Source organism: Haliotis rubra, unplaced genomic scaffold (genome assembly GCF_003918875.1).
Source record: "Haliotis rubra isolate DU_JTF1 unplaced genomic scaffold, ASM391887v1 Scf272, whole genome shotgun sequence".
NCBI lineage: Eukaryota > Metazoa > Mollusca > Gastropoda > Lepetellida > Haliotidae > Haliotis > Haliotis rubra.
In genome coordinates this window covers 141339-168658 of record NW_025766803.1, presented here as the reverse complement: position 1 = coordinate 168658, position 27320 = coordinate 141339, and the positions used below count along the sequence as shown (strand labels likewise).

Here is a 27320-nt window from a genome sequence, read left to right as displayed (position 1 = left end):
CATCAGCTTCCAATAACGTGCAGATGCATCAGAATCATATAATTCTTGAAAACAAACTATTTTAAAATGTTCTCAAAATGAGGCTGGATGCATATTGTTTTTGTTTTCTTATCTTTTATCACCCATCTTATAAATGAACAGAATTATGACATTGATTACTTTGCCTTTGTGTGAAACTGTATGGAATCAAAGAATTATATAAAATAAGTTGTAGCACTGTTATGAGGGGTATACAGGATTCTATGTGTCCCATGTCAGGGTTTAAATCTCTCATCATGTAAATATAACATTAAAACAAACTGAAATTCAATCATATATTTTACTAGTTCATGGTTTACTGACTGCCGTAGATGCATTCTTTTTCCAAGGGCAGGTATAAATGATTTATTCTCCTATGCAAAGATTTATACCCCCCCCAACCATGGGCACCACAGCTGTGCACGGGCATACATGGACATTTGTTTACGGTCACGTGAACCAATAAGAGATTCTTACATGATAACTACTGTTATTCTCTTTGAAGCCATCCCATCCCTTAACAAGTAACCTTTGATACCCTTCACATGACCACATTATACGTTCTGACACATAATGCCCTAACTTCTGACCCCCAACACATAATGCCCTAACCTCTCACCCACTCCTTCCCATTATGCCTGAACCTAGGACTCCTTTATGTATAGTAGTCTGAAATTTGGAACATTATCAACAATGATAATTCTTTTACTACCAGTACCACTTCTAACACCTAATGGCCTTTTACCTGAAACTTGTTTATGAATCCACAGGAATAGCTTAAATGAAGGTCCATGGATTTGTTTTGTCTTTCTTCCTAGTGGTCCTCCAAGCACTTTCCACAGGAGTTATCTCCCCTAATAAAAGTGCAGGGTACCGTAACATTTTTCTGTGCCAATGTGTTTACTGGTTTACTGATAACTTTTGTCAAGAAATATTTTCTAAGGTTTTGCTTCTTATTTGTTTATTTAATGTCAATTATCTGTCAATCTGAGGGCTCTACAAAAACATAAAGGCAATCAAGCTTTAGAGGGACATATTCTAAAGAATCATGCCATGATCTATCTTGCATTGACATATTGGGATTTACAAGGAATAAAATTAATGTGCATTATGAGTAATAAATACTGCTATAGGATAACTACGACTGAAACAAAATTCCATTAACTAATCATACGTAATACCCAACACTGTTGACTTTTTTTGTAATTATATACCTTCGATCTTGTTTCAGTAAAATAATCATCTATTAGATCCAGGGATGAGAATTGGTATGAGTGAAAAAAGAGGAAAATGAACCAGGGGTCTTGGGGGCTGCAGGTTTAGACGATTCACAAGAATGACCCCAGCACTACCAAACCCGCGGAATTCCACTATGTCAAGTACGGTATGCAGCTTTTGACATTTATCAACGAACCAAACAATTAAGACCTGAGAATCCCATGCAAGATAAGCAAAGTCTGTTTGTAAGTTTGTTTGTTTGTGGTATGGTTGCTTACAAGCTAAGTAAAACCCAAATACACATGATATTCATTCTAAACAATATCTCATATTATTTCACTAATCTTCAAACATTCCATAACAGCAGCAAATGTCCATTTTGTTGTTATTATGCACTGATCGTGGCTGGTGCACAGGACACAGGGGGAAATAACTTGAGTTGTACTTGGAACAAAGCATGACAATATACCAGTACTGTAACTTCAGTGTATTGTTCAGCGCTATTGTTCAGGACACATTGTTGAAGGAAGGCTGATATCTCATACCAGGCTGATCTTCCTATTCAACATGGAACAAACGCTGACAAGATCAAAGACCACTTGGCAAATGTCTTTCTACACAAACAGACCTTTATCAGCACAGACGACATTCGATAAGGAATAGCACTTCATGAGGAAAGTAGGATATTAAAGGCACTCCAGGTGTCCTCCCATTTGTGAGAACTCCCAGTTGTGAGACACATTAATTAATGGTTCAGTGCACATAGGTGGTGTTTCCACATCCCTACAATGAAAGTGGGACAGCCCAGTTGTTGAGTACCCACAGGAGGCAATAGATTATCAAAGATTTTATTTACAAAGAAGAAATAGTTCATTAAATATTTTATTTATTCAGAAGAATATGTAATTATGATAACAGCTGGTTTTGTTTTACCATTGACTATTATGACTCGAGTTTGAATTAGTCATTTATTTTAACGTCTTTTGGTATGGCGGTCGGGGATCGAACCAGCGACCTTCCGCTATTATCATTATCAGAAAATGTTTAATTTTTATTGACTTTATGAAGTTTGAAAGTCATTTTGTTTAAACACATTTCAAAGTGGAATTTTTAAGTATGTTGTTAATCAATTTATCTTATTAAGTTTCATTAAGTTACCTCCAAAAATTCAGTTACATAGCAAATCAGTAATTAGCTAGGGTTAATCCATTCTATCAGACAGGGGAGTATGGTGTGTTTTCTTTGTTAATAACCTACTCCAGTCTCATAACTGGGAGTCTCACAATTGGGAGTTCTCACAAATGGGAGTAGACCCTATGCCACACCACACTTCTCTAGAAATAAATAATGCATTTATCTAAATAATTGTAACTATCAGCCCTCGGGGAAAAAATGACAATATTACATTAAAAAGTTTGACTGACTGACTGAGCTTGGTTTTACGCCGCTTTTAGCAATATTCCAGCAACATCACGGCGGGGACACCAGAAATGGGCTTCACACATTGTACCCATGTGGGGATTAGAACCTGGGTCTTTGGCGTGACGAGCCAACGCTTTAACCACTAGGCTACCCCACCGCCCCTTAAAAGTTTGAATGAATTAATGCAACATTTCATTAAATCGACTCTCATGCCGGCCGAACATTATTTCAAGCGAACCCCATGAGTTATGTCCCTTGGAGCGCTCTTTATGAATATCCTATGCACAACTTGTGATAGAAACCAGTTCGCAAAACACGGACATCACTGCATGCGATAGTTTCTGATGTACGGAACAACTGTTTACATTCCATATATGGCAAGTGTTCTGTTCTCGAAGTTTCAATTATCAATTTCAGGCAAGTCGTAAGGGATAATAAGTCTTTTATTGCATCAATAGGAGTGAGTAAGTATGGTTTTACGGTGCTTTTAGCAATATTCCAGCAATATCGCAGCGGGGGAACACCAGAAATGGGCTTCACACATTATGCCTATGTGGGGAATTGAACCCTGGTCTTCGGCATGATGAGCGAACGCTTTAACCACAAGGCTACCCCACTGCCCCTGCATCAATAGGAAGCTAAAGTGAGTGCATGTGCCCCAATATATATAACATAGGTCAAAATATTGCCTTTAACATCACACAATTCGTGAATTCAAAATGGTTCATACTATAGTGAGTGAGTGAGTGAGTGAGAGCTAATTCCTGAAGAGAGAGACAGACACAGAAAGAGGAAGAATGTTTTTCTTTCTTGCTTTAAGTGTAAGCAGACTTGATCACGACTGTTTTACTACATAACCTTTAAACCTACAATCTGTTTTGTTGTAGTCAGTGGACCATTCGACTTAACACAAAAGGTACAAGGTAGTTGTATCATAGAGAATACAAACTTATCCTGTTTTTCAAAGCCACACAACAAGTTGACCATATGACACGAGGGCTAGCATCCCTTAGGGACTTGGAAACAGATCTCAGGCAGGACAAGTCAAAGTTTCAACCACAGCATTAATCTACTAGTATACTGAAAGAAATTCACTTTTTTAATAATTCAAACATCAAGCAGAATCCAATATCTGTCCCAAACATGTGGATGATACTCCATGTATCATGTACTTACATCATATCTCATTAACAAAAGGATAAAAAAACTATGTTCATTTGGCTGCCTTGTGTAATACTGGATCAGAATTCTTTGGGCTGGTTTCAGACAAACAACAGCTTTGATCATTCATGCAAAATTTCAGCTTCACAGACCATGAAATTTCTGCATGTTCAAAGGAGTTGACATCAATAGAATACAAGGATAATCAATTTGTTTGTCAGAAACAGACCAGTATCATACAGTTGACTCTAACGGTTGTATTAGAGTTGTATCACCAGGGATTTACCTTGAATCCTGTATTTCAGGGTCCCTGGGACTCATACTCTTAATTTTCAGGGGACTAATTTTCAGGACTACAAAATGGGGTCCCAGACACTTAAATATTATTATTAATACTATGTTGTAATATTGTCGTTACTGTTACTGTATATTGTATCACGATCAGCACATTGTTACAGTAATTAAATTGCACATGATACCATAACCCAGCTAGTAGCAAACTCAGTGCTAACTTATTGTTACTTGATCAAATTAGTTACAAAAATTATTTGGACTTTTTCTGCGTCCCTGTGGACGCACTAATAAATTTTGTTGCGCCCATTGTCAATTTTTATGTGTATAGGAGTATTAGGATGCAGGAATTTGCATCCCATGAATATTTATACTGGTATTTCAGTTGATTTTAACAGTACCATACAGTAGATTCTAACAGCTGAACCTGAATGTATCAAGTGCCCAACAGTGTCATACAATGATCTATGGTTACAATGAACTCGAATGGACCTGGGTGCCGCTGTACAAAGCAATCTTAGCGCTAAGGTGACCGTAACTCCCTTCCTTAACATAGACTTAGGGTAGTCTTAGCGCTAAGGTTGTTTTGAACAACTCCCTTCCTTAACATAGAGCTTATAGGGTAGTCTTAGCTAAAGGTTGTTTTGAACAAGCTAGATTTTTGAAGCTCTTAGCGCTAAGATAGCCACAAAGTTAATGTTAATGTATGGCACTTACAACTTTATTAGCGATAAGAGAGTTTCGATAATCTAGGCCCTGTAGTTTAAGTTTCTTGTAACTGTAGTTTCTCATACACATTTTGACTAAAACAGAGCAACTGGATGGGAACAGTAGACCCATATTTTTTATATCTGTCAGTTCATTATATATTTAGTCAACTTCACCACGGTCTATTACTGCTGATCTGTTCAATAATATTTACTATGTCTAACCTGATGTGGCGAATTTCCAATTATAGATTTGGAACATACCCTGACAAGTCAGACTCAATATGTTTGAAACTACAACATGCCAAGTCAGAATTTATACAGTCGAAGTAAACTTAGGCTCAGTATTATTCGTTACACTGCTATACTGAGTCTAACAAAACCTTGTGGAAGGTTGCGTCAGCTGACCTTTTTCAATGGACCAATCAGAACACAGCTTACCAAATCGCGGAAGTTGACATTCGCACATACCTTTTGAACTTTTGCCTCGAAAAAGTTTTGTAACCGAACGATTCCGAATGCTATTTTCCATACGATCGCTTCCGAGTGATGTACATGGAGCACGCCACAAGAGTGAGTAAACAGTCGCTGAGAATAGCGTTTTGTCAGTATTCAAGGATGTCAGCTTGCGGAAATATTATGTAATGATAGCCATGTCAACAGAAACCCAAAAGCGTATATTCTGCAGGTCATATATCTGTGTTTCATGCGGGTTTTCATTTGTTATGAGATCAGTGTTGGCGACCGGGGAGGAGAAAATCCATTTTGTAAGTCCCGCCAAACCCTAAATAGTAGCCATTGTCTGATTGGTTAAATCCGTTCGGCCGTCTCGCGTTTGATTGGACGGTCATAGGTCGCTCAAAGGTTACCTGACGCGACCTTCCACAAGGTTTTGTTAGACTCAGTATAGCAGTGTAACGAATAATACTGAGGCTAAGTTTACGTAGACTGGAAATTATACAATTTGAATAAAATGCATAAAAAAGCAAATTTTTATGGAAATGTTTCTAGTTTGTTTATCATATCATGTAAACATTATACCTTAGATGCTACATCTGCTACCCTGTGCTACGTCTGTTTCAGTTGTCTGATCAGACGGTAATTGGGTCAGGATGACAGGTTTACCTCGGTCAAGATTAACTATCTACCAGGACCTTGCATGTTAACAAGGTTAAGGATCTTTAATGCAACCAATGAAATGACTGATGAGTAATCATAAAGTACAGAAATGCGTAATAATATGAATATCCTCATTCAAACAACAGCCCAGGGACAAGAGGAAGTACTTAGGCCATGCTGGTGCAAATATAAATACTTGACTATCTCTCTGTACAATGGCAATCAATAACCGTTCACAGCCTTTCATCCTCCTTGAGGATATACACCATAATTGGTACTTCATGCCAGGACAGGATTTAAAACCTTTCCCCCAACAGCCCATTTCCTCATGTGGCTCACAATAAACATAATTCATGAATCTTATTCAAATCAGATGCTTTCATGTTGTTGATTCAGTACCAGTCAAAAAAGATCTCACACTGTACAAAAAGTTTGTGACATACTTTGGCGACAACCGTTGCAAGATAACTATCATATATAATGTTTTGGCATGAACCCTTGCAAAATAATTATATTTTATACTTTTGCATTGACCTTCATGACAGTCATATTACCCCAGGTATATTCTTTCAATATAGAAGTACAGAAAACCGTCTGATCAGACAACTGAATACAGACGTAGCACAGGGTAGCAGACGTAGCATCAAAGGTATAATGTTTACATGATATGATAAACAAACTAGAAACATTTCGATAAAAATTTGTAATGTGTATATTCTTTCAATATACCTGACAAAAGCATTACTGTAAATTAATGCAAGCATTTTATTAATGCGAAAAAGGCGTCTGTCCTCTTCTCGCATTATTATGATGACGCATTTCAGTCTGACCATGTCTACTTTCGGGAACTTAATAAAAGACAGAAAACGTAAATCTGTTGACACTACACATTACACCAATACAGGTCACTTCCTCATTACAGGTATCTCAAGCCACGTGTAATTATCACTGGTTAGTGGTTACAATCACTGGTCATTGTTTAAAGTCACTCAAGCACATCAGCCAGACCGGACATTCTCCAACCAAGAAGTCTTTCAAGTCGGATTACGTTTATACATGTTGTCATAAGACAAGTAGTAGCATGCAATCACATGATCAAACATGGCAGCGTAATCAAAACATCGTCAGCTCATTTCCATTCATTGCGTAACAAGCTCAATTCAGGTTATTTGGTACATAACAAGTGTGAAACGGAAAAGAACAACACCAAAGATTCAGGATGTCACATTTTATCATCAACACAGATTCCTGAGCTCGCATTAATTTTGTGACGCATTTTAGCCTAGACCCTCGCACTCGCATTAAATTTGTGACGCATTAATTTCATGATTTACTGTATATGATATGTATGTTACCTTAGTATGTTCCCCAGTTCCTGTCAACAGTTTACTCCCCCTCCAAATGTGGGTCGTCTGAGTAGGGTCCCCACTATCTCTTAGATCTCTAAGATTTACAGATCATAAGAAAATGGTATTCATCCTCTACATCTCCAAGTTTACATAATCTTATGACCCATAAACTTGTCAAGACAAGACCTGTCATCAGGGTGGACTGTGGAACGTCTCCCTGATAACAGCCACTCCACCACCCTGTAGTGCTGTCATCAGGGTGGACAGTGGAACGTCTCCCTGACAACAGCCGCTCCACTACCCTGAATGCACATCAGCCAGACCAGACATTCTCCAACCAAGAAGTCTTTCAAGTGGACTGTGGAATCGGATTACGTTTATGCATGTTGTCATGAGACAAGTAGTAGCAAGCAATCACGTGATCAAACATGGCAGCATAATTAAAACATCGTCAGCTCATTTCCATTCATTGCTAAATAAGCTCAATTCAGGTAGTGCTGTCATCAGGGTGGACTGTGTACTGTCTCCCTGACAACAGCCGCTCCACCACCCTGTAGTGTTGTCATCAGGGTGGACTGTGTACTGTCTCCCTGACAACAGCCACTCCACCACCCTGTAGTGCTGTCATCAGGGTGGACTGTGTACTGTCTCCCTGACAACAGCCGCTCCACCACCCTGTAGTGCTGTCATCAGGGTGGACTGTGGAACATCTCCATGACAACATCCGCTCCACCACCCTGTAGTGCTGTCATCAGGGCGGCCTGTGTACTGTCTCCCTGACAACAGCCACTCCACCACCCTGTAGTGCTGTCATCAGGGTGGACTGTGTACTGTCTCCCTGACAACAGCCACTCCACCACCCTGTAGTGCTGTCATCAGGGTGGACTGTGGAACATCTCCATGACAACATCCGCTCCACCACCCTGTAGTGCTGTCATCAGGGCGGCCTGTGGAATGTCTCCCTCACAACAGCCGCTCCACCACCCTGTAGTGCTGTCATCAGGGTGGACTGTGGAACATCTCCCTGACAACAGCCCTGTAGTGCTGTCATCAGGGTGGACTGTGGAATGTCTCCCTCACAACAGCCGCTCCACCACCCTGTACTACCCTGTAGTGCTGTCATCAGGGTGGACTGTGGAACATCTCCCTGACAACAGCCACTCCACCACCCTGTAGTGCTGTCATCAGGGTGGACTGTGGAACGTCTCCCTGACAACAGCCACTCCACTACCCTGTAGTGCTGTCATCAGGGTTCAGGGTGGACTGCGGAACGTCTCCCTGACAACAGCCGCTCCACTACCCTGAATGCACATCAGCCAGACCAGACATTCTCCAACCAGGAAGTCTTTCAAGTCGGATTACGTTTATGCATGTTGTCATGAGACAAGTAGTAGCAAGCAATCACGTGATCAAACATGGCAGCGTAATCAAAACATCGTCAGCTCATTTCCATTCATTGCTAAACAAGCTCAATTCAGGTAGTGCTGTCATCAGGGTGGACTGTGTACTGTCTCCCTGACAACAGCCAGCTCCACCACCCTGTAGTGCTGTCATCAGGGTGGACTGTGGAACATCTCCATGACAACATCCGCTCCACCACCCTGTAGTGCTGTCATCAGGGTGGACTGTGTACTGTCTCCCTGACAACAGCCACTCCACCACCCTGTAGTGCTGTCATCAGGGTGGACTGTGGAACATCTCCATGACAACATCCGCTCCACCACCCTGTAGTGCTGTCATCAGGGCGGACTGTGGAATGTCTCCCTAACAACAGCCGCTCCACCACCCTGTAGTGCTGTCATCAGGGTGGACTGTGGAACGTCTCCCTGACAACAGCCACTCCACTACCCTGTAGTCCTGTCATCAGGGTGGACTGTGGAACGTCTCCCTGACAACAGCCACTCCACTACCCTGTAGTCCTGTCATCAGGGTGGACTGTGGAATGTCTCCCTGACAATAGACTCAACCACCTTACTGATCACATGGAATGAAGGCTATCTATTTTCACCCAACAAAGTTGACAAATCATCACCCTCTTTCAGACGAAGTGCTGCAGGACTCAAAAACTGTTTCATGACATTTTCCATGAACACTCCCTCACTTACAGAGCCTGCAGCTGTAGATGTCTGTAGTTTTACTGTCTACCCTAAATCTGCCACCCACCAGGAAATCTGTGAGACACGCCCCACCTGTGGTTGCCAGGGAACAGCCCGTGACCACCTGTAAAGCTGACATCTCAGGGAGATATGAAGCAATACTGCACTACTGGTATATCCTGTTCGTATAAATACAGTGTTTGTCTAACTCAAGCCAGGCAAGTCTAGGAGTCTAGTCATTTATCCTGGGAAGGCTAAGGCAATAGATTTTTCATCCTTGACTTACACTTGACTTGAGAGAGAATGTTTAAACCTCAATGCACAGCCTTCAATAGTGTCACTTGAATGAAGCAAGAAATCTCGAAGTAACATAGGTCTTCCCGAGACAGACATATTGCATTATATGAATTAGAGAGGCCAGCATAAGTTTCTTGTCAATATATACTACTCAAAAAAAGTAGAACACCACCACAATACATTAAATATAGCCATGTGAAAGATCAGCTGTTCTCAAACTTCTTTTGAGCTACATGACAGTTTGAAAGAATCTGACATTGTTGAACTTTGTTTTTAGTTATAAATGTCTCTCAGTAGACATGCCAAACCACATGTCCATCTGTCTGTAATCGTTTAACTGACCTGGGGGAAAAACCTACCTATCAAGCCAGATCCATACATCTGGTCATGTTGAGTAGCGGAGTAGAAAAACATCGCCCACAAATGTTAGCCTTTTCTGTCACAACCTAGCCAGTGAGTGTCTAACTACCAAGGTAGACTGATAAGGTATTCAAGGAACGAATAATATACTACTCAAAATATATTAAAGATCATCTGATTTATTCATATAACTCTGGTTTAACTGTCGTGCCACACTGCCAGATTAAGTTCAATAATATGAAAGAATCAAGTGTCCTTATCTTCTATTGAGCAGTAGGGGCGGTGGGGTAGCCTAATGGTTAAAGTGTTGGCTCGTCACGTCGAAGACCCGGGTTCGAATCCCCACATGGGTACAATGTGTGAAGCCCATTTCTGGTGTTCCCCGCCGTGATGTTGCTGGAATATTGCTAAAAGCGGCGTAAAACCAAACTCAGTCAGTCAGTATTGAGCAGTATATATTAACTGAAGTGTTAATGAGTTTAGTTTTACGCCACTTTTAGCAATGTTCCAGCAATATCACAGCAAGGGACACCAGAGAATGGGCTTCACACATTGTACCTATGCGGGGGAATTAAACCCAGGTCTTTGGTGTGACGTGCTAACGCTTTAACCACTATGCTTCCACACCGCTCCTCATATTAACAGTAACATACCTGTCCATTTTCATCAAAATACTGAAACAGAGTAATTTGTTTGAGAGAACCCGGCTCTTCAGCATGACGAGCCAACACTTTAACCACTAGGCTACCCATCGGCCCCAAATGTGAGACATTCCAGAACCATCAACTTCTTAGAATTACTCCACTCCCTGTGTCAACTAACATCAACCACATCAGCTGTATCTCCACCAGCTAGATTCATCAGTACCCTCATAACATTGTTCTGCTTTGCCTGCTGGTCTTGACTGTCACTTTAAAACTACATTAGCATCTTACTGTAGCTTTGGCAACTAGCTTACTGCTCTTAAAATATTCACATCCATATTTAGCAAATGGAGTTCACCTAAAATTACAAAGGCTGCCATTTCAACATTTCAAATGATCACATGCTTCTTCATAGCCATACACGCAACTATAATTTTTACTTAAATGCCAACTTAGTTTTTAACATTTTTAAAATGAGCCAATTAACTTTATTGTTCGGGAAGAACATGGATGAAATATTAATTTTAAGATGTGATATTTCCTAGAAAAACATTTGTTTTTAGTTTAGTTTTACATTATATTTTCTCCTTGAAGATCACAATTATTTGGTTCAGAGATAACGTCATTTACATCGTCATTCTTGAATATGGCTAGGGGATTGTAGGAGTGTTTTACTGTAGAGTACATGTGTACTCCTAACACCTGGTAATTCAGTGTGTGTTGTTGCATGATCATGATGACTCGGCAAATGTTGCTGTCTCTGACTGAGAGTATACTGACTGAGTTTGGCTTTTAGCAATATTCCAGCAACATCACGACGGGGGGACACCAGAAATGGGCTTCACACATTGTACCCATGTGGGGATTCGAACCCGGGTCTTCGGCGTGACGAGCCAACGCTTTAACCATTAGGCTACCCCACTGCCCCGACCGAGAGTATAAATTATGTTCCACTCTGATGATAATGAATAATGATGTATTTGTTGAGTGAGATAGCTGGATGAGTTTAGTACCCATTAGCATTATTGTTGTAGTGAGTATGGTTTTACGCCTCTTTTAGCGGCAATATCACAGCGGGGGACACCAGGAATGGGCTTCACACATTGTAACCATGTGGGGAATTGAACCTGGGTCGTTGGCATGAAGAGCGGACTGTTTAACCATTAGGCTACCCACTGCCCCTATTATTGTTATATCGTAGTGACATAACTCAATCATTTGTCAATGGGGAGGGATTCAGGTTTCTCTCCACAGCAAATTGTGTTTCCCCCCCCGACAACTGTCACAGTTATGTGTTATCATACATAATCACGGGTGGTGGGATTTGTTAAAGTGTTCGCTTGTCACACCGTTTCCCCACATGTACAATGTGTGAAGCCCATATCTGGTGTGCCTTGCTGTGATATTGTTGGAAATTGTTAAAAGCGGCATAACATCATACTCACTCATTCTCACACAATTTACTCTGGTTCAGTACTGTGATGAAAATGTACAGTTATGTTACTGTTGACATAAGGGGCGGTGGGGTAGCCTAGTGGTTAAAGCGTTCGCTCCTCATGCTGTAGACCCGGGTTCGTTTCTCCACATGTACAACGTGTGAAGCCCATTTCTGGGGTCCCCTCCCGTGATATTGTTGGTATATTGCTATAAGCAACATGAAACCAGACTCACTCACTCACTCACTGATAAGCATCATGAATCATACAAAACGCATCTTGACCAAACACAAACATCCCCTTTACATACATACTCACATCCCACAATAAAGTACAAAATTCATATTCCTATTTGTCTCATATACCCTAATGAAAAAACAATCCTAACACAGTTTATTTATTCTTTTCTTTAGAGCTGCTCATAAATTGTCAGTGATAAAGCATCTAGATAGATAAGACTTGTGTAGATTACACTATTTCTGAAAGCTTAATCTTCTTCATTTCGTATCTGGTAGACACTTTATGTTTCCAGCAAGAATCTGTGAAATAAGCATATTGTTTTGGAAAATGGATTTATAAATAAAATATTTCACAGTCAGCATGATTTGTTTTTAAATGCTAATGACTGATAAGCAAGATTAAAGAGATGTTTTTTCAAGGTATACTGAAATAATGTTCACAATATTGATTTTTTCCCTTTCATGTTTGTAAATTGAAAAAGAAAAACCAACTGAATGAGAAAACATGGAGACAAAATGGAAGATTGTCAGTAACTGACAGCCGGCGTTGCTCACTGGTTTGATGTTCACTCACTGATGTTCATTATGTGTGTGATGTTTCTACCAAACTCAGCCACATTCCATCTAAATGATGTAGACTTGAAAATAGAAGACACTGGCCTGTGCAAATCAGCGAGTGATATCACGGACGATGATCCACAGATCAACGATGACACAGTATCAAGAAGTCTGACTCCTACAACCCACAAAGGACCAATCCTGGAATCTACAGTGACTTAGTTATTGGTTGGTTGTTTAACGCTGCACTCAGCAATATTACAGCTATATGGCGGTGGTCTGTAAATAATCGAGTCTGGACCAGACAATCCAGTGATCAACATCATAAGCATCGATCTATGCAATTGGGAACCGATGACATGTGTCAACCAAGTCAGCGAGCCTAACCACCCGATCCTGTTAGTTGCCTCTTACGACAAGCATGGACTAGTGAAGATCAATTCTAACAAGGTTCTTCAAGGGTCAGCTTAGTTATGAACCAGGAAGTCACAACACGAGTCCTGTTAACTTCACTGAAACTAATTTCTTTACCCGATTAACAGTCAACATGTCTCTCATTCCATATCACCTCTGTTAGCATTTGCAAATGTGACCGTATCATGTCTACCCTTCATATACCATATGATACATGCAGTATTATTCAATCATTGAGAAGCTGATTAATACAAACCACTTGCATCTAGACACATAAAGCTAACACAGGAAACATATCAGAGGAATTGCTGTGTGCTTTAAATCCTATGTGCCAGTAAATTTTGAGAATAAAAACATTTTTCAAGTTCCTCCAATATTTGAGTGAGTGAGTGAGTGAGTGAGTGAGTGAGTGAGTGAGTGAGTGAGTGAGTGAGTGAGCATGGTTTTGCGCCGCTTTTAGCTATATTCCAGCAATATCACAGTGGGGGACACCAGAAATGGACTTCACATTGTACTCATGTGGGGAATCTAACCTGGGTCTTCAGCGCGACAAGGGAATGCTTTAACCACCAGGCTACACCACGACCCCATTTGCATTTACCAGATGAACGTGTCTGATCACCATGTGAGTTTAGTGAGTGAGTTTAGTTTTACGCCGCACTCAGCAATATTCCAGCTATATGACGGCTGATCACCAAGACAAACATCTGAACATACATAACTCTTGACAAGCAATACCACTCTTAATAATATTCTATTTATATCACAGCACGTCATTTAAATATTTGAGGAAAGCCTTGTGATAGGTCTCCGACATTTACCTCTTCCGTGACACCCGAGCAAGGGCATGGTGCTGGCTAGGATGACTTGCACTATACTGACAACAACCACGATAAATGCCTTCAATGTTCAGTTCTACATCTTGACTTTTGAATACCATGCTTGAATACTAAGTAATGTTGATAAGATGGTAGCCATGGTTACAAGATTAATGGGAACCGAAATGTATAGATGCAAAATCATGTTACCATTTATCATATCATTGAGTCTAACATCATAATACATTCAGAGATCCAAATCTGTCTTCTTATGACAATAGTTGACAGAATTGGGGCTGAACTGTTTTGTCATTGTCTATACTTTGTTAATTAATTATTCATGTTAACACACATCCTTATTCATAATCTTTCAGAAAAATTACCACAATCAATGTCAAAGTAAGGAAGTCTCCTTTCTTTGTTCAATCGCCTTAATCCAATGATTTGGGTCAATATGTTCTTCACATCAGGTGTCACTTGTATTCAGACACTGAACAGTCCTTAAAAGATCTGGGTTAGAACTGGTCTTCAATAACCCATGTTGTTGCTAGATGCGACTGACAGGATCACGTGGTCAGGCTCCTTGACTTGGTTGATGCATGTCAATGCATCCCGATTACGTAGACCAAAGCTCATGATGCCAACAACTGGATTGTCTAGTCAAGACATGATTACTTAATGACTGACCGATATATAATTATATGTAATATTGCTGAGAAGCATTCAGCATGCTAGACAACCTGGAAATGGAATAAATGAAACAGAGTCAGACAATTCAGAATATATTACCACCACTATGTAAATTTCACCTGGTGTATTGAATTACCTCATACATCCAGCATCGAGTAATGGGGTGTATTCTAACTGGGCTAACCACATAGGATACTATGTAACTACTCAAGCAGTCTGTGTCCAGGTCGGAGTGGGTGCAGCGAAAACATTACCTCAGTTTAGCAAATTAAGCTGGCAACACCATGATGTAACAATGATTCTAACAAACTGGTTTAGGAGTGAGTGAGTGAGTGGAGTTTTATGCCACTTTTAGCAACATTCCAGCAATGGGACACCAGAAATGGGCTTCCCACATTGTGACCATGTGGGGAATTGAACCTAGGCTTTTGGCATGACAAACGAATGCTTTAACCACTTGGCTACCCCACCACCCCTGAGTGTGAGTTGGGCTGGGTGTAATGCTACTTTAAAAAGTATTCCAGTCATCAGTGAACATGTCATGGCACATCAGCTGAATATTAAGAGCAAAGCCAAAAGTGATACAGGTCTCCCAGTCTTTAAACGGCATTTAGAGGTGAGGTGAGGTGAAATTGGGTTTTATGTCGTGCTTGAGAATATTTCGCTCATATGACGACATGCATGCGTGTGTATGTGTATGTGCGGCTGCTTGTACTAGCCCAGACTTCAGCTGGTTTTATAGTGCTAGCCCACTGAGATACCATGCCGCAGTGAAGCATGAATACCCCCCTCAGACACATTATACTGACTCCGAGCCGACCAGTCCTTGTTGTACCCATTAATGCCGAGCGCCAGGCAGGAACCAACAATTACCATATTTTAACGTCTTTTGGTATGAGGCGGCCGATGATCGAACCCGCGACCTTCCGCTCTCCAGGCGGACGCTCTACCACTAAACCACGGAGGTGGTTGAAAGGCATTTAGAAGTGATACACATAAATGCAAGGATTCATAGATGCCAACTTCTTTTATTTGAAGAACACGATGTTTCAGTATATTTTCTTACTCTTTGGTGAATGAAAAACTAGGAAAGGTTTCAGGCATTTGCCACAATGGTGAAACGCAAAAGGTTTCTGACAGGAGACAGACCAGTCTTCCCCCCCACCCCCACCTACAAATTCCTAAATTCCATTGAGTAAGACACACAATGAAGAAGTCTCTCAACTGACACACTCATAATGTAAGAGCTGAGAAGGGGTTGAGTATCAGCTGCTTGAGCCAGTGAGGGGATGATGGTGGGAGTGAATGTTTCTCATTACATACAAGCTCTGGGGAGACTCGGCTGGAGACGGCCACTGGTTGTTAACAAGGTACAATTACCCACCCAAGAATTAGGTCCTCAATACAGCCCTATGGGACTTGAGGTTCGGTTAGCTTCCCAGTAAGCAGACCCTTGTTACAAGCATGACAAGAGGTGATTATAATTGATAACACATCAGACTTTAAGACTTGGTAATTTTAACCCTGACATCATGACGTGTTGTTCATGATATTAATCACCGGTTTGTGTGGTGAGGTTTCATTACTTACACCAGTCAACAATATCGTCAAATACCATTCACTAGGACCCACAATCAACCAAGCCATCTTCTCTGACAACACCATCCATTTTGTTGCCTCTTAAAACCAGCATAAGTTATATGGTCACTTTGAGAACTTCACAAAGAGTGAGTGAGTTTAGTTTTACACCGCTTTTAGCAATATTCCAGCAATATCACGGTGGGGGACACCAGAAATGGGCTTCACACATTGTATCCATGTGGGGAATCCAACCCGGTTCTTCGGCGTGATGAGCAAACGGTTTAACCACCCCACTTCACAAAGAAAATCACATGGAACTTTTATGCAAATGTCTATTCTTGCTAATCAATATAGCCATGTAAACTGGAAAATTATCCTGCTCCAATAACATCATAACAGGAATAAGTGGTTCTTTCAAGGATAACTGATAATGAACTGAATATTGGAAGCTGTGTCATATATATTGTACATTGCAATATAATCACAAAGGTTTCAGCTGGCTGGCCACGGTGGTCATGTTATTGAAACAGCGTAATTGAAACATCAGCATGATACTAGTGGAACAGTTTGATCACATTATTGCAACATCAGCAAAAATAATAGTGAAACAGATTAATCTCAATATTGTAACATCAGCAAAAATAATAGTATAGAGCTTCAGGTAGCTTCAAAACAAGGGACCCATTCTGTTTAAAAATCACTGGGCTTTGATTCTAAAGCAAGTGTCACATCAGATGATCATGTGTTTTTTAAATAAAATTCATGAATGGCAATCTACATGACTGTAACATTCAGGGGTGGAAATAACTTTAAAATTGATAGTGTACTCCGGTATAGTGGCACAAGTAAAGTCACTTGCCCTGATATTTTTTCCAAGTATACCGACTGTTTTCTTGCTGATTTTTTTAAATAAACAACATAATTAACATTGGAAAGTCAACTAGACACCGGTACAGTGTGATTTACAAATTTGCTTGCCCGACAGAAAAAAACACTGGACTCGGACGTCGGGCAATGGGTTATTTCCATCCCTGAACATTGCAAGGCTAGCAGTCTTTCCCATACATTGTTTCAGTAAAAATTCCACTGCACCTATAGTATAATCAAATGGCACTTTAGTCAGGGATGAGAATGAAGTTTTGAGAAAAAACTCTGAAAACTAGCCGACGCTCCTGATATTTAGGCACCTTAGACCTTTAAAACTGGCTCAGAAATGACAATATCATGAACACAGCAACCATTAAAAAACTTTAAATCTGCTAAAGCACATTCATACAATTGTCAACGGATTTAGACAATTCACAAAAATGACCCTTGGCCTTATGACATTCCTGGAATTCCTGGAAAATTCTCATCCCTGAATAGTATGGCTTGTATTTTAGAACATGTAATTTTGACCAAGTTGGCATGACATGACAGGAGCCAATGAAACAGACCCAGTTACATATCAGATACTGTGAGTGAGCGAGTTTTACGGCGATATTCCAGCAATATCACGTCTGGGGACACCAGAAATAGGCTTCACACATTGTACCCATGTGGGGAATCTAACCCAAATCTTCGGCGTGACGAGCGGACGCTTTGACCACTAAACCACAACCCAGTGAGTGCCACTTTTAGCAGTATTCCAGCAATATCACAGCAGGGGACACTAGAAATGGGCTTCACACATTGTACCCATGTATGGAATCTAACCCGGGTCTTCAGCATGATGAGCGAGCGCTTTAACCACCAGGCTACCCCACCGCCCCCGGGAGAGACTGTACCGAAGCCCCAAACCATGCTAACAGCAACACCTCAGTCGGTGCTACAGCCTGAGAGTGTAACGAAGGTGTCACTTGCACATTGTGGCACGGGGCTTGCTTCTTAGCCATAGCTCAATTCCATACAAACACCATCTAATGAGGAACATTGACAGTGTTCATTGAACATTGAGCACAGATCCAAGGTTATTGGGGACCTATTTGAATCCCCACTTGGAAGTCCAACACTGACTATTTTCGAAAATATTTTATTGAGCATAATAATCGCCTTCAGTTAAAAAATATGCTCTTGTGTTAAACTGATTACATGTAGGCAGAACTTGAATAAATATGTATATGTGCAATATGACTAATACTGAACACCTGCTGGAGTACTAAGGTGATAAGCGACTGTAACACCAAGATTGTTGTTATTGTAATAAGTGGCAACAGTGTACCTTTAGATCATGTGCATAAAAACATTATACACACACAACTTCGTTGCTTATAACGCTCCACTTAGTTGTTCATGGTTAAAGAAAGCATCCTGAGCCCCGTTTCTCAAAGCGATCGTAGCGCTATGACAGTCGCAAGTCTGTGTTAAAGTATGGGAGTTACGATCATTTTAGCGCTACGATCACTTTGTGGAACGGGGCCCTGGAATCAAAGAGAGACAATCCAGTGATTGATATTATGAGTGACGACCTACACTGTTGGGGTACAATGACACACAAACAACTGTCGGTGATCCTGACCAACAAACCAATTTGGTGGCCTGTTATAACCGGCACTGGTTGGGGGCCTGTTTGTCTCCTATATCTGCTACCAAGGACATGCGTCGTGTTGAGTACAAATAGATGTAGAGTGAAGATATGAATGACATGGCGTGCAGACAACTGGGTAAGTGCATAAGTGAGTGAGTTTAGTTTTACGCCGCTTTAAGCAATATTCCAGCAATATCTTCACAGGGGACACCAGAAATGGGACTTCACATATTGTACCCATGTGAGCATGTGCATGACATGGCATTCAATGAGTGAGTGAGTTTAGTTTTACACCGCTTTTAGCAATATTCCTGGAATATCACGGTGGGGGACACCAGAAATAGGCTTCACACATTGTGCCCATGGGGGGAATAAATAGCAGTGGAACCATATAGAAAACACACGCAAACAACTGACAGTGAATCTGATCAACAAACCCATTTGGTGGCCTGTTATAACCGGCAATGGTTGGGGACCTGTGTGTCTCCTATATCTGCTACCAAGGACATGTGTTATGTTGAGTACAAATAGATGTAGAGTGAAGATATGAATGACATGGCGTGCAGACAACTGAGTAAGTGCATAAGTAAGTGAGTTTAGTTTTATGCTGCTTTTAGCAACATTCCAGCAATATCATGGCAGGGGACACCAGAAACGGGCTTCATATATCGTACCCATGTGAGTATGTGCATGACATGGCATTCAGTGAGTGAGTGAGTGAGTTTAGTTTTACACCGCTTTTAGCAATATTCCAACAATATCACAGTGAGGGACACCGGAAATGGGCTTCACACATTGTACCCATGTGTGGAACCGAATGGGGATCTTCAGCAGGACGAGAAACCGCTTTAACCACGAGGCTACCCCACTGCCCGACATGGCGTACAGATAACTGAGTATGTATGTGCATGACATGGAGAATATAACTAAATAAACTCATGACAATGGCATACAGATAACTGAGTGAGTGAGTGAGTGTAGTTTTACACCGCACTCAGCAACACTCCAGGTATATGGTGGCAGTCTGTAAATAATCGACTCTGGACCAGACAATCCAGTGATCAACATCATGATCATCGATCTACGCAATTGGGATATGACGACATGTGTCAACCTAGTCAGTGAGCTTGACCAACTGATCACATTAGTCACCTCTTATGACAAGCATGGTTTGCTGAAGATCAATTCTAACCCGGATCTTCACAGGTCATACAGATAACTGAGTATGTCCATGACAGATCAATATATAACTGATATCATCAGATATCTATCTGGGGCATGCCACTGTGAATGACAGTCATATTCAACTTGTAATAAATACATTTATTCTGGGTCCAAATTGTTCAAATAATCGTGGACACTAACCAAGATGGTCCACATATTTCTGACACGATTGTCCACCATAACCACATAAACATTCGGTCACATACATTCCATTTTATACAATGATATACAAGGCTGTTGGTGGTTGATTTCGGAACCATATCGGAGTTTTTGTACTGATACAGAGTAATCCTTGTCACATTACATCGCCAAACTGAAGATAACACGATAAAGGTGGACGGTTCACGAGTTTGACAGCGTCTCTTATCAGCATACGATCACTTCCTTAATTTGTCAACAATGTCAACACTAAGAAACTTGAGACATAACACCCTCCTCCATCGTATGTGGTTTTAATTGAAAATTCAAGAATCCGGATATAAAAATCTTAACAGTAAAACACAAACTCCTATTACTGAGAGATTTTCTTTGAGCGAGTGCGTAGTGAGTCGTTCATTCCCCAGAAGTCGTGACTCGACGCGGGCAATAGCCAGCGATAATGATAACACACTCACAACACCCAATATAGTCGGCCATTTTCCAGCGTTTTAAACGTGGCTGGTGAAAAATATACGTACCTTCAGAATTAATAACAATCGGGGTACTTTCTGCTTCTGTCATACTTCCAGGCGAGGTTTATTAAGGGACCTATTCCGACTCTACGTCGGAATATTGGCCTGGTTCTCCCGACATGGCTGCCTTCTTACAGGAAGTCGGGCGGTCACATGACCATCTTCGTCAGCCACCGACAAACTTCGCGCATTTCCCTATCCATTCAAAAACACGATCGTTAAGAAACTGATTTAATTGATGTCATGTTATAAATATTTGAAATGAAATACATGTTTTGATCTTTAAAATAAATGATGTTATAGATACAATTATTTTCAACCTATGTCATATAAACATGACAATTTCACACATCGTCATAAATACGCAGTTTCTCATTGTTTATTGCGGACTTAGTGACCAATTCAAGAATGTAAAATGTTCCAGAAACTTCTGACGGTGCGGTCACAAAAGGAAGTGTAAATGTATAAATAGACTGGGGTGAAAAAATATAGAAAAACCCCAATAGCTCATTCTTACCGAAATTACACAACCAGAGACCCTCTATTATATGGTCTCTGACACAACTAAGCATAAAAATAGATAAACATCATTGTTTTAGAATGATGCTATTTTTATCAAATCGTCTGTCACTTTCAATTTTTGTGGGGGAGAATACCAGGAAATCCCACTTGGAGTTGAGTTATAAATAGAAATTTGTTGAATACGTCATATTAACAAGGTTTTATTTATTTATTCTATTCATTCCAAATGCATATTGATTCGTGACATCAATCATAGGATTATCTAATCCATACTAGGAGTATTTACAGAACGGTGTCCCATAAGTATTGATAACAGAGACATACTTAAAGATATACCTCATGGAAGTTTGTGGGTGGGGATGAAAGGAGGGGAGGGAGCTTTGAGATTTTATCACCCATATGTTGAAAAATATAACCAGTGTCATATATATATATTTATTACCCACGTGGTCAACGTATGGGAGTTGCATACTAATCTCGTACGTCACACGAGTGTCGTATCGCGTTGACCTGTGTCGTAACGACTTGACCTGAGATTCCAACGATTTGATTGGATAACCGATGACCTCTCAATTAGGTCACATTCTGACGTAACTATTTTTTCATTCTTAACAAACACGTGAATTCTACAACTTAAATGCATTGTGGGAATGTAAACATTGCGAACGTTGCCGTGTCGCTGTTTAATTGTGAGTCGAACTGAGACATTATATCTGTCGAAAAACATAAACGCAATGTTTCCACCAGTGATGTTAGCCGAATGAAGCAACTGCAAACCAAGAAACGGGGTGCTACGGAGTAGTTTACTGTAGGAGGCTGTACGAGGCGATGACAACTGATGTGCATCGTGACGTCGGTTACCAAGGCAGTGACGTCATTACAGTGTGACGTCATGCAAATATTGTACTACAGTACAAACTCTTCCGCAACCTCTTTATGAAACCGGTTTCGGTTCGAAACAAAAAATACGCTATTTTGTCAGTTTAATGCATTTAAGACGTGGGTAATAAATAAGATATTATTATATCGGTCTCATTACATACGAATTATTCGAAATCTGTCAGATTCCATGAGGATCTGACACTCGCTCAGATACGGTATAATCACTGTTCGTATAATTCGTAATGAGACCTCGTGTAGTATTCTCTATACATGTATATCAAATGTGCGCATGTGCACATATCACTTTTGCCTTGCAACCATTGTTTCTGTATTTCGATGTCTGTGACGTCATTAAACAATTGAACGTGACGTCAATGAAGAGGACCGTCACACTCAGCCTGGGCCTAGATTTTCGAAGCTCTCTTAGTGCTAAGATAGTCGTAAGTTAATGAATAGAAATAGAGAACAACTTTCTCTATTTCTATGCTTAGCGCTAAGAGAGCTTCGAAAATCTGGGCCCTGGTTCCCTACTGGGTCTGTTGTGTCTATCGCAGGCGCAACAGACCCAGGGAACCAGTCAGCGTCAGCTTACCGTGTTTTACTGCACAAATGTACACATGAATAAAATGGATAGTAAAGAAAATATTACATTCGATCAATTGTGTCATATGACGTATACGAAACTCGTGCCAAATTATGTTCTCGCTCGGGCAATACAAAATTTCACCCTCGTTTCGTAAAAGTCGTATGACGCACTAGCTCGTGTAATAATCACTATATATGCAATAGAAATGGAATAAAACTATAGGTAGATTGCTGACGTCATGATGATAACTTTGAAAAGGTGCAGAATCATTGATTAAATTGTTTATTTGTATCAAAACGTTGACCTTTGTCTTTAGGGACCGTTCATAATTTATGGCTAGCGGGGGTGGCGTGTGTGTGTGCGTGTGTGATATGATGATTTTCATGGAGAAGCATGTACATTGTGAATGACACACACCCCCCAAATATATGCACAAAGTAACTGACCCCGCCCTGCATGTCATGTACAAATTCATTCCCCCCTCTCCCACCATAAATTATGACCGGTCCCTTTTTAACCAAGGCTGGTATAAATAGAAAATATTCTACGTATTATCATGTTTACGCATAAATATTTCCTTAAACATCTCCGCGTTGTTTTTGGTTTAGTTGTTGCTTTATGACATCAGACTGTATATAATCGAGTCTGGGCCATTCACATCCTGTGACTGATATCATGAACATCAAACCACACACATGGGCTAAACGTCAACCAAGTCAGCGAGTGATTTTCATGACTGATATGTTGACGAAAGGCGGTTCCGTGTTACCCTAGTTTGATAGGTCAGACCTGTCTATTCTAAAGTAAATGTATACTTGAAGTGGTTGCATACCACAGAGATTTTGTGTGTGACAGCGAAGATTTCATGCTTGGGCACAGTGCGTGAAGCTCATATTACTAAAGTCCCTGAACCACATTATTTTCCCCATTGCCTAGCCCTTTCTGCAATGTTCAAGACCCTAAATGAAGCAAGTCTAGATTTCCCTGATTCTCCCAACTCACATGGGCTCCTTTTCAGTTTTAATGAAAAGAATGTTAAGATTGAAAAGAACTGAGAGAGAGAGAGAGAGAGAGAGAGAGAGAGAGAGAGAGAGAGAGAGAGAGAGAGAGAGAGAGAGAGAGAGAGAGAGAAAATGAAGAAAGTCTCAGGGCTCCTTTTCATTATATTTTATTTTTTTCAATTTAAGCTTTTTTTCTGTAAAATAGGTTCATTTCAGAGACTAGTTGTTAGTCTAAGAGAGAGAGAGAGAGAGAGTAGAAATGTTGTTCCTAAAATATAGAGTAAAATCGCTGAGTGACTTATTTTATATTATTAAGATCATGTAGCTCGTGAAATCAAATTGATTCGTTTTCCAGTCCCATATCTCCGGGTTTTAGCCAATCAGCCCTCTTTTAAGTTTTATTACATCCAGTTCTTGTTCATATCCCTAAAGAGACCTGCAGGTGCGTTTCAGTCACATGATACACAGCCATCACTAAATCCAAATGTAACATATCATATTTCCGATACAATATTCAGTCGGTCATTACAGCTGTCACAAAATTATGACGGTAATATGCACGTGCATATCCTGCGTCATTATCTCGTGTGAGCTGATCAATAATGTGTCAGTTTTGTTTACTTTTTATTGCATTTCAAACTGGCATGCAGCTCAACATACACTCACTCATAAACAAGCGTTAATGACAATCGCCCTGAAACGGCTTCGTGTTAAGGCCAAATAATGCTTGCCACGTGGGCATTCCAAACTGGCTTTGCGTGATGGCTGCGTCGGACCTCTGAAATCGCCATGGCGCTGTGGTGTAAATGATCTTATCCCAAAAGATCTGGAATTTGACCGAACGTGGGGCGGACAGTTGAACAGCTGGGTCGCGACCAGACGAATGGACTGCGGGGATAGCTGCACGCATGGATGCACGCACGCACGCAAATACGTACGAGGAAAACTCGGCCGCGTAGGTTACACGGTTCCCTGAAATTGTTTGTGTGTGCGTAGATGGACGTATTCCCGAGTATGGTGAGTGAGTGAGTTTAGTTTTACCCCGCACTCAGCAATATTCCATCTATATTAATTTAATTCTTAAACAAAATAGTTTTAAATGTTCTCTAAACTGTATGAGGCTGGATGCATTTTGTTTCTTGATTTTTAAAAATCTTTTATCACCCATCTTATAAATGAATAAAATTATAACATTGATTACTTTGTGCTTGTGTGGAACTGCATGGAGTGAGTGAGTATGTTTTTACGCCGCTTGTAGCAGTATTACAGCAACATCACGGCGGGGGACACCAGATGTGCCATGGGCTTCACACATTGTTCGGCATATGTCGAAATAACCCATATCGGCCTAACTGGGCGTTCAGTGGGATGCGTAATAGGATATGCAGAAAAGCATGTTTACTCGTAAAATCGGGCAAAACTTAGAAAAAAACCGAATAGCTGCTGAAAACAATAGATCAGACTATAGATGGCAATTAGGTCGCTCAGCCAGGTATAACGACGGACCGTCGACTCACTTGACAGGAAGTGCACGTGCTGCCCACAGACACAAGGGGTCATCTCAAATATATTTTAAGCTTTTTCATGTATATTGAATATGTCTGTATTGATTATCTAATCGTAGCTAATGACTCTATCCCAATGCCCGACCCCAACTACTGTCAGCAACACCCGTCTTGGTTTTGCTTTTGAGAAGACCCCTCCTACCTGTTTCTTTTTATAGTGATAGTGAGACTCAATGGTATCTACATCCTTAATAGTTTCAGTATTAAAGTTGTTATTGTTTACGTCTGCTATTGTTTATAATAAAACTAAGTCTAATTTCATAATGGATATTCAAAAAGTGTCATTTGTTATACAATATCATCGCACACTAATTTGCATAAAGCCATGGTCTGCTCAAAATAAGTCGCTTCGGACTTTGAAAAAAAACCTCATTGCTCATTTCTGCACTAATCTCTCCTGAGTAAAATCCTTCTCTAACATTTCCTATCTCCTCCCACTGAAACTGTAGTTAGGCCGAACTTAGTTTAACAGATATTTCACACTTTCCCATATTAACTACCTAAATTGTAGATATAAATGTGAAAAAAAAGTTTTTTTCTATTTCCGACAGTACTTTAGGCTACCCGAAACTGCATGGAATCAAGTTGTTGTTTGTTTGTTGTTTTACGCCGCACTCAGCAATATGTGTAAATTATTGAGTCTGGACCAGACGATCCAGTGATTAACAGCATGAGCATCCTTCTACGCAATTGGGATACGATGACATGTGTCAACCAAGTCAGCAAGTCTGACCACCCGATCCCGTTAGTCGCCTCTTACGACAAGCATGGGTTACTGCAGATCAATTCTTTCCCGGATCTTTACGGGTCATACGGGCTAGAAAGTGTCCAATTGAAAGTGTAGAAATTACCTTCTCCATAAATCAGGTTTTAAAAAAACAGATGGTGGGGGTGTGGCCTCATCTACAGTACAGTGGGGACAATTGTCGTCCTTGGCTGTTTGCTGCATTAGCGTATCTTGTTCTGTATGGTACCTCTGCTATTTCTGTTAATCGAACAAAACACTGCATGCATTGTTGAATGTGCGAAACAACCTTTGATCACAACATGGCTGATTGTTATCCGCTGGTCATGTTAATTGTTCACAATCTGTAATTAGCAATTGGGATAAGATGACATGTGTCAACCAAGTCAGCAAGCCTGACCACCCGATCCCGTTAGTCGCCTCTGACGACAAGCATGGGTTACTGAAGATCAATATTCTAACCTGTATGTTCACGGGTCTCCAGTGTATAGATATAGAAGGAAGAAAGGAGGGGGAAAAGAACAGTTTGGTGTACAAATGTAAGAATGAAATGATACGAAAATCAAATGCACACTGGTCTGTGGATCAGAAGGTTCAATACTCACACACACACACGCACGCACGCACGCACGCACGCACATGGGGAGCCGTTCAAAAAGAGTGAATGAGTGAGTCTGGTTTTACGCCGCTTTTAGCAATATTCCAGAAATATCACGGCGGGGGACTCCAGAAATGGGCTTCACACATTGTACTCATGTGGGGAATCGAACTCGGGTTTTCGGCGTGACGAGCGGACGCTTTAACCACTAGGCTACCCATGACAAGAAATGTGTCATGAAGGTCAATTTGATGTTAAAGTTTAACTTGCCCACGAGCCGCAGGAGACCTTGGATAGAATGCTTCTCCAGCACCGGATCCTGCTGGTTGTAAAGGGAGACTAAATGTGGAGCTCGTGGGGTTTCCAAGTCCCTAGCAACATATGCTGGTCACATGTCTCAGTGCGACTTGAGTAGTCAGGTTTGGTCAGCTGGGTGATGGCGCATCAAGGTACTGCCTGGTTTGGTCGGAGCTCACAATTTCCAGATCGACGTCATTTAGCTGGGCACACGCACACGCACACGCACACGCACGCTCAAACACAACGTAAGCATCATTTCACGTCAGTTCCTTGGTGGGATTCACCGAGTGAGAGTGGCGGTG

The 27320-nt window shown here is 40.8% G+C and overlaps 1 protein-coding gene across 2 annotated transcripts in view; it reads right to left on the bottom strand.

Annotated features, from left to right (window-relative positions):
- LOC124280722 overlaps positions 1 to 27320 on the bottom strand; it is a 53207-nt gene that overhangs the window by 15182 nt on the left and 10705 nt on the right. Inside the window, exon 1 of one of the 2 annotated variants that reach the window (XM_046716704.1) lies at positions 20826 to 20957. The exons of the other annotated variant lie outside the window; for it this stretch is intronic. The gene's annotated coding sequence lies outside the window, so the exon portion shown is untranslated. Of the gene's footprint in view, positions 1 to 20825; positions 20958 to 27320 lie in introns of those variants that run through there. 2 annotated transcript variants of the gene reach the window in all.